General features: G+C 44.7%; 1 pseudogene; it reads right to left on the reverse strand.

The window, feature by feature from the left end:
* LOC138811430 (myelin protein zero-like protein 3 pseudogene) overlaps positions 1-387 on the reverse strand; it is a 35,070-nt pseudogene extending 34,683 nt beyond the window's left edge.
* Positions 388-6,000: the final 5,613 nt, after the last annotated feature.

Here is a 6,000-nt window from a genome sequence, read left to right on the forward strand (position 1 = left end):
CACAGTTCCAGTACTATAACCTTGGGATACACAGACCATGGTGGAGAAAGCAAGTTGGGGAGGGGAGAAACTACAAGATCTGGCCTCCCTTCTCTTGGTCCTGTTGAGCATCTCCAGTTCAATCTGGCATCATGTCTGTGTGTTCGTATGAATGTATACACAGGGGCACAACCCTTCTCCCAAGATCAGTTTCTAAGTAGGGGTGATGTGGTCCACTTACCTCGAAACCAGGGCATGTGGGATGGCACCATCACTTGGAAAGAAACAGACCAGAAAGATGGAAGCGTACCAGGTGAGGATGAAGAGGTCCATATGCAGAACCTCCTTGTTGCAGTTGAAGCTATAGTGGGTTGTTGATTGTGGCAGCATCCCCAGCTCTTGTCCCATAATCCCCAGGAAAACAGGCCACAGCCAAGAGAGGAGGTGGAACAGATGTTATAGAAGCCTCAGAAGAGGGGTTGGAACCAAATTTTCTCAAAACAGGGCTGGGGCTGTTCTGAAATTTCTCCCACAGGGGTCAGGGGAGAAATTACAAAACAAGGAATGAAGGAGAGGGGCTCATGTTCCTTATGTGGTCCTCTGAAGATAGCTCCCACAGCTGGGCCCACATTGAGCAGGAAGGTCATATGGTGAAGCTGAAGATCCCTCAGGCTCCCCTAGTGGCTGTGCCAAGCATAACACCAGTTGAGAGAGGGAGGCAAGGGCTGCACCTCCAACCCCATAAATGCCAGTGGACATGGGGAAAACAAGGAACCCGAAACTCTACAAGTCATAGCTGGGAAGGGATGCTGAGAAAACTCTGAGCCAGGGCCTTCCTTCTCTGCAGCCACCACAACTGGATTCAGACCAGTCTGGCACCACTTCTGTGTGTTGTATGTGAACACATGCATGTTCCTTCACCTGAACATATTTTCCCACAGGAGGGGCTGAGCCAGGAGGTGGACAGGGAGGGGGGGTGGGGCACTAGGGTCAAGAGGTGAGTGGGGATAAGGGTGGGCAGGGAGAGGGGTACCAGCTGGGAGGAGTTAGGCCCCACTTTCATTGATTCAGGACTGTTCAGGTATGGCTCCTGCCCATGGCCCCAAAACTGACCAGGAAAGTAGAGGTCCCACATGGTCAGGATAAAGACGAACCAACATTAGCTCCAGTACCAGCAGATGTATGGGAACTGAGCAACCAAATGTGCTACAAGGTCAAAGGTGTAATGGTGGATAGGGAAGACTCTGATTCCCTGCTTTCCTTCTCCAACGACTGTGTTGCCTTGGTTCAGTCCAATTGCATCGTCTACTTACGTGCATGCCACACACATCCTTTCACACAGGAAGGGTTGGGATGCGGAATGGTGGGAATGGGTGGCAGGGGATGTAAGGGATGGGGGATGGAGTGGGGAAAGCAAAGGGTAAGGCAGGCACTTGGGTGAGGAAGCATGATTTGGGGTGGACAGGGGAAACAATTGGTTTTGGGAAGGTGAAGGACGGTGTAGGGTTGCTGATAGGCAGGGGGATAATGAGGAAGGGGACCCCAGTGGAGAACCTAGCAATAAAAAGGGGAGAAGAAGAGAGATTCAGCTCACTTAACACTTAAGAGCCCTGTCCTAGGGATGGCTCCTGCTGGGGGGCAGAGGAGAGAATGGAGAAGAGGGCAATGTAAGGGGGCGAGAGGAGGGGGACACTACATTGAATCTTGGTCTTTGGTGATGGCTCCAGCAGTTAACTGCACAGTGTCCTTGAAAGTGGAGGTTTGCTGGCTGGTGATGCCTAAGAGGCACTGGGGGGACCATGTCTCTGCAGCACCAGTTAGGAGAGGCAACATCTTTCTCAGCTCCAATGCCTCAAGAAGTTGCTTCATAACAACAGGTGAATACTGAGGGCATGACCAAGAGGGGATGGGGGGTGACTTCTAAGTCCCTAACTTCCTTCTATGGAGGAGTTTCATTCCCTCACCCACAAATCTTCCTACACTGAGAAGAGTGGGGGCGGGTTGAGGGTGAGGTTCACACCATCAGTGGTGGAGAGGAGAAGATTAGAGGGAGTTGTGCCCCTTTACCTTGAAACTGGGTCTTGTAGGGTTGCCTTTGGCAGATGGGTCCCAACACCCTTAACCCAACTAAGGTTTTTGGGGCACTGGAGGGCCAGAGAACTGGGCAGGGGTGGCCCATGTGTTGAGTGGACAGGGGTGGGTGTGCTGAGTGGTGGTCGAAGTGGGATTCTGGCAGGGGATATTGGGGCCCAGGAAGAAGGGATGGGCCACTTCAGTTGAAACTGGTCTGAGATGGGAGGCTCCCATAGAGGAGCAGAGAAGAAAATGCAATAGAGAGGGGTTTAGGGAGGGGAGCTCTCTCACCTCAAATCAGGGTCATCATGGGATGGTGCCCACAGCTAGGCCCACACTGAATAGGAAGATGGAGGTCCACACAGTGAAGGCAAATATCCCTCAGGAAGGCACAGAACTGGTTGAGGAGATGGCTGTGAGGTCTGCATCTCCAGCCCCACAACCACCAGTGAACTCAGGTAAACCAGAGAGCCCTGGGGCTGTCCAGGCTTAGCCAGGCTTAGCCAGGCATGGAGGAGGATCAGAGTCTGACCTGGGCTTTCCTTCTCTGTGGCAGCCATAGCTCATGTTTGGAACATTCTGGCACCTGGCATTATGTAGTAAGTGCTGGACATAGGCACATCCCCTTTCCCATGCCTGTGTTCACACGGAAGTGGAGGGCCAGGCAGTGAGGGCTGTGAGATGGGTGGGTCAGGAGAATGAATGGAGCACTGAGGGGTGTCTGACATCAAGAAGGGGATTGATCCAAAATGGGGGGTAGAGCACATAGCAGGGTGGAAGGCTGGGAAAACATGGGGAGGTAATGGGCAAGGTACGTATCAGAGTGGAGGTGTTAGTAGGGGAGGAAGAAAAGGGGTTGGGTCCACTTAACAGAAACAGTGCTGTCCAGTAGAGTTCTCTCCATGTGCTGTGTGCTGTGCTCATCTGTGATCTGTCGGAGGTAAGCCCAGCCTACTAGAGTCCCCATGCCCGAAAATATAGACTAAAGGAATGAAACTCCATCTAACTATTCACCTGGCAGGGCAAAACTCTCTGGCATCCTGGGAAAAGGTTTGTAGTAAAGACCAATTCATAGAATAGCACATATCTGGGGTAACAGATTAATATTACCTATACCCATGAGACATAGTTAATGTATAAAATGTATTCAAGTGATAAGTCCTTCTTTCTTTTTTTTTCCTTTTCCTTTCTGTTTTTTTTTCTTCCTTTTCTTTACCTCTATGTTGTTCCACAACTGGGGCTTGAACACAGCTTCTAGGGCATACAAAAATTCACTGCCCAAGGGTCTATTATTCTTCACCTCCTAGACCTCCATCTTCCTGGTCACTGTCAGCCCAGGTGCGGGTACCATGGTCAGATGTCATTACCAGCCTTCCTTCTCCCCATTTTCCCTCCCTCATCTCTCAATACACTGTAGTCAATCACAGTCTTTATGGTTTGGGTTCTTCAGTTTTGATTGCCTGAGGTTTGATTGGTCCAGATATAACACACTTGTTAGCTATGGCAGGTGCCAGGGGAGGCCTTTCTTATTCTTTTCCTAACACATCCCAGGAGAGTTGTCTGTGTTTCAGGAGATTTAGTTGAATTACTTTCCACTTTCTGGACTTGGCCTCCTGATTTTGTATCTTCTTTTGTATTTATGAGGATTGAACCCAGGACATTTCATTAGCTAGTCAAGAACTCTCAATGAACTATAAACCAGCACCAGAACATCTTTTTAAAATTCTCCTTACATCTGAGTGTAAGATGGAAAGAAAATGGTATATTCCACTGTATTGGAATGTTTCAAATTTTTAGGTTTTGAGTAATCTAGTTAGACACAATCATAGTCTAGAAACAGAAATGTTGGTAGAAACTGATATAGAAACAGAAATATTGTTAGAAACTTATTATGACAGGCTTTTCCTCACTATATAGCTGTTGAGGGATACAACATATCCTTGGAAACTTAGTGATGATGCCTTCAACATCTACTCATCAGGAACATAAGTTCATCTCAAGTGAGTTTGCTGTGGTCTGAAGCTCCCCTCAGGTTCCTCCTTTTCTATCTTGCATGCTACATTCCATACTAACAATATCCACCATGCTCAGTCTGACTGTTTAGATTTGTTGAAAGGTTGTGAGTTAATGTATGTGTCATCCTAGACATCTTAACATTGAGTGACGTGAGGAACTTCACCACAAAAGAGATCAATTCAGTTGCATTGATGATTTAAGATAAATTTTCATATCTTGACCATAAGCCTCCTTTTGTAGGCCAAACACTTTAACTTGAACCAAAATTATGCTATGGCAAAAATGATCTTATAATAATGTTTCCAAATCCAAACACGAAGTTCCTTTGCTTAAGGCAGAATGAAGTATGCCAGCCAATATATTCCCAGAATTTTTCTTGTGTTTTGACCATGTAAAAAATTTAATTTTGGTCATGAGGATTGAAATTTGGGCCTAGGCACTGTCCCTCAGTGATTCAGCCCAAGACTGGTGCTCACTTGAGCGACAGCTCCACTTCCAACTTTCAGGTGATAAGAGTCTGACGGACTTTTCAGCATGGGCTGTCTTTGTACCACAATCTCATATCTCAGCCTCATGAGTAGCTTGGATTACAAGTGTGAGCCACCGACGCTTGGCAATCATGTAAAAGTTTTAACCATAATTGAAAATGCTAATGTATTTTTTGCAAAAATGTATTTCTTAAAAATAAATATATTTAGAAAAAAATAAATATATTTAAATTCTCATGCACTTTTCCCATTAGGCAGTTCAGATGATATTAATCTGAATTGTTGTCAGATTTATTTGTGTATATGTGTGATGATGTTTGAGTTTGAAGTTTGGCCCTGGGTGCTGTCCTCTATCCCAACCACCCTTTTTATTTTGCTTGCTCAAGGTTAGCGCCCTCCCACTTGAGCCACATCTTCCAGCTTTTTGTTTTTCAGATGGAGATAAGAGTCTCTTTTTTCCTGCCTGTGCTGGTTTTCAACCATGATTTTCATATCTCAGCCTCCAAAGTAATCCACTTACATTTAAATCAAGTGATCTACTGAGTGTTTCCCTGTCCTCTTTTGTGAAAATACACCCCTCCTCAGCATCAAAGATAAAAGAACAATTTAAAAGTTGTTATGATATTACAACTCCAAAGAAGATAGTTGATATATTTATTATAAATGCTAAGATAAAAAATTTGGGGTTGTTGAAAGACAGAGTCTTTTTAGTGTCATTTTTGAAAAGTGAAGAAAATATTCAGAGCATTCTTAGATAAAGGGAATAAAGTAGACCTGTTTTTGTGGAGTATTAATGATAAGAACAGTCGTTTTTTGTGTAATTATTGTAGCTACTTGAAAGAGTTTCAAAGCACAGATTCTCAGGTATATTTTCTGTGTAGTAATCTTTGAATTCTAAAATTCTTTGTTTTCTTCAGCATTTTCAGTTTGTCCTAAACAGCTATCTCATTTGAAAATACACCTTGGTACCAGGGGTCTTCTGTAGTTATTTTACATTTTAGGAAAGTAATTTTAATTTTTAAAAAATCAGAGAATCTAATAATGATAATAATTTTCTGATGTCTTTCACATTCCTCCACATTTAATTATATTGGTTTAATAGGCTATTAGTATATTTATTGGTTATTAAATTTGATTGTGATTTTGGTTTTTGTACTGGTATTGGGGCTTGAAATCATTGGGTTGGCCTGTCACTAATGCCAGCATTGATGGCTCATTCCTGTAATGATGGCTACTCAGGAGACTGAGATCTGTGGATCAAGGTTCAAAGCCAGCCTGGTCAGGAAAGAACATGATGCCTTTGTCCTCAATTCATGACTAAAAAGCCAAAAGTGGAGTATGGCTCAAGTGGTAGAGCACCAGGCTTGAGCAAAGAGCTAAAGTGCCATTATGTGTAGTTCCTGCCAAGGGTTTTGCTCTTTGAAGGGTGAGTTGCTTTTCTTTC

This window comes from Dipodomys merriami, unplaced genomic scaffold (assembly GCF_024711535.1).
Source record: "Dipodomys merriami isolate MVZ:Mamm:240054 unplaced genomic scaffold, mDipMer1.0.p SCAF_527, whole genome shotgun sequence".
In the NCBI taxonomy this organism is placed as follows: domain Eukaryota; kingdom Metazoa; phylum Chordata; class Mammalia; order Rodentia; family Heteromyidae; genus Dipodomys; species Dipodomys merriami.